Source organism: Mus pahari, chromosome 21, assembly GCF_900095145.1.
Source record: "Mus pahari chromosome 21, PAHARI_EIJ_v1.1, whole genome shotgun sequence".
Taxonomy (NCBI): Eukaryota; Metazoa; Chordata; class Mammalia; order Rodentia; family Muridae; genus Mus; species Mus pahari.
Window position 1 is genome coordinate 42,375,495 of NC_034610.1, and position 2,493 is coordinate 42,377,987.

The 2,493-nt window shown below is 46.4% G+C and overlaps 1 protein-coding gene across 1 annotated transcript in view; it reads right to left on the bottom strand.

The window, feature by feature from the left end:
• Positions 1 to 427: 427 nt before the first annotated feature.
• LOC110338554 (sperm motility kinase Z-like) overlaps positions 428 to 2,493 on the bottom strand; it is an 8,228-nt gene continuing 6,162 nt past the window's right edge. The window contains exon 2 of the mRNA XM_021221885.1: positions 428 to 797. The gene's annotated coding sequence lies outside the window, so the exon portion shown is untranslated. The remainder of the gene's footprint in view (positions 798 to 2,493) is intronic.

Below are 2,493 nucleotides of genomic sequence, written 5' to 3' on the forward strand. Positions count from 1 at the left end.
GCCACACACCAGTGCAAAGATGGCAAAGACGACTTTCTTACCAGCTTAGGCAGTGAGAACCCTCCCAGGTGGACTCCTCTCCCCTGGCGGGAAAGGTGCCGAATGTCTGGAGCCAGAAATGGAGTCTGTCCTAGTGGCTGTGTCTCTTCTGTTGGCTGCCCTTTCCCAGGCAATGCACAGGAGCAAGGATGACAAAGATGGCTCTCCTACCAGCTCTGTCACTGAGACCCCTCCCGGGTGGACACCTCTCCTCTCTATTATAATAATTAACAAAAATAAATATATCAATAGAACCCCAAAAATGGAAACCCTAAGACTCTCATTTGCACTAGAATACAAATCAAAAAAAGTTTGGGGGAGATTATAACCATCAGCTCTAGGAGGTCCCCAAAGTCAAAAAAAAAAAGGTCATCTCTGAAGGACAGGTCCCAAAAGCAGCATGTCTCAGCAGAATTGTAGATAGGTCCCCCCAAAGGACCCAGCCCCTCTCTGCATGTTGAGTTTTAGTGGTAGAAGCAGGAATGTGCTCAAAGCCTGAGCTGGAGCATCAAGTCTGGGGTGGTCCACTTCCAGAAGGTCTTGAGAGCAGCATCATTCCCCCTCCTTTCTTTGACAAGCAGGCTTATGGGTCTGGCTGCGAAGTCTCTCCTCTTCCTCTGATGTCAGGTATCTTGGCTACGAGGTCATCAGCCAGAAGCAAGAGCCATTGAGAGGAAGATTGAGAAAATGTAGACATATTTGCTGGTTGGTGGGGCTTCTGCATGCACTGGTGGGAGGAGGGGCCAATCAGGAAAAAGCTGTCAAACCCAAAGAAGAGAATGTCAAAGGCATGGCAAGAGCATGTGGGGTGGTTTTAAGCAGGTCACTGCTCTGCTGCTTCTGTGCCTCACCTCTGTGTGGAAGAGGAAGCTGGTGGGGGGAGGGGACTTTTCAGAGATTGAAGGTGAGGATTTGGTCTGGCAGCCAGGGGTTTTTTTCTTCCTTTTGTTGTTGCCTCTGCTTATCCCCACCTGCTGTTAGCTTCCTTGTCCTCATCCACAAGAATTCCCTGAGAGACTTTCAGATGACAAGAGTACTCCCATGGGGAATCTACCACTAATTTTACCTCCTTCTTAGACAAAGGGGCATTCTAGACCAGGAAAGAGAAGCTCACAACAGACCAGGCTTCCCACGCTTTTCTTTCTGCATCTCTGTGTCCACATAAGAAATGACAACACAATGACCATAGATAGGATCATGGATCTCAGTGTCTTGTGGCTGCCACTGTTAAATGCAAGGAGGCACAAGACTGTGACACTTAGTGACCATGACCACACTTACTGCTCTGGACTGATATCCATGCTGGTTCTTCTGATTCTTTGTCGCCTCCACTCACTTCTCTCCTTGTTTCCACTACTAAACTCATCTCCATCGTCCCCAGGACCTCCCCCGCATCATCCCTAACTTCCGCCCTTCTCACTCTGTTGAAACATTGTTCCAATCTCTAATTTGAGTCTGGGTAATGATCTGCAATCCATGTGCTTTCAGATGTGAGAGTTTTGAATCTACTAAGAAAGATGGGCAGAAAGAACAGATAGGAAAGAATATCTTCAATTTGGGCTTTACAAACACCTACCTCAGATGACTGGGGTAGGCTAACTGGGAGAATAATCAAATGTAACAGCATCGAATCAGGAGGCACAAACATGAAACTAAAGTCCCGTGGGAACAACTTTTCAGGCAGCCACATTGGGGATCCAATTGACCTTTCAATTGACTGAACTTCACTGGTGGAAATTCTGGCTTCCCCTCCCACCATAGGCATTTTTGTGTCATGGGAAAAACAGTAGTCAAATCTGTGGGAGATGGAAATGGACCTTCTAGTTGTATTCAGACATAATAATTTTACTCTTGGGTTGTTTTGTTCTTTTTTTTTTTTTTTCTTAAGGCTTTTTTTTTTAAAAAAAAAAACATTTTTTTACTAGATAATTTCTTCATTTACATTTTAAATGCTATCCTGAAAGTCTCCTATACACTCCCCCCACCCCGCTCCCAAACCCACCTACTCCCGCTTCCTGACCCTGAATAATCTTTGCAAGACCAAGGGCCTCTCCTCCCAATGATGGCTGACTAGGCCATCTTCTGTTACTTATGCAGAGACACGAGCTGTGGGGGTACTGGTTAGTTCATATTGTTGTTCCTTCTATAGAGTTTCAGCCCCCTTCAGCTCCTTGGGTACTTTGTCTAGCTCCTCCATTGGGGACCCTGTGTTCCATCCAGTAGATGACTGTGAGCATCCACTTCTGTATTTGCCAGGTACTGCTATAGCCTCACAAGAGACAGCTATATCAGGGTCCTGTCAGCAAAATCTTGCTGGCATATGCAATAATGTCTGCATTTGGTGGCTGATGATGGGATGGATCCCCAGGTGGGGCAGTCTCTGGATGGTCCTTCCTTCCCTCTCAGCTCCAAACTTTGTCTCTAACTCCTTCCATGGGTATTTTGTTCCCCATT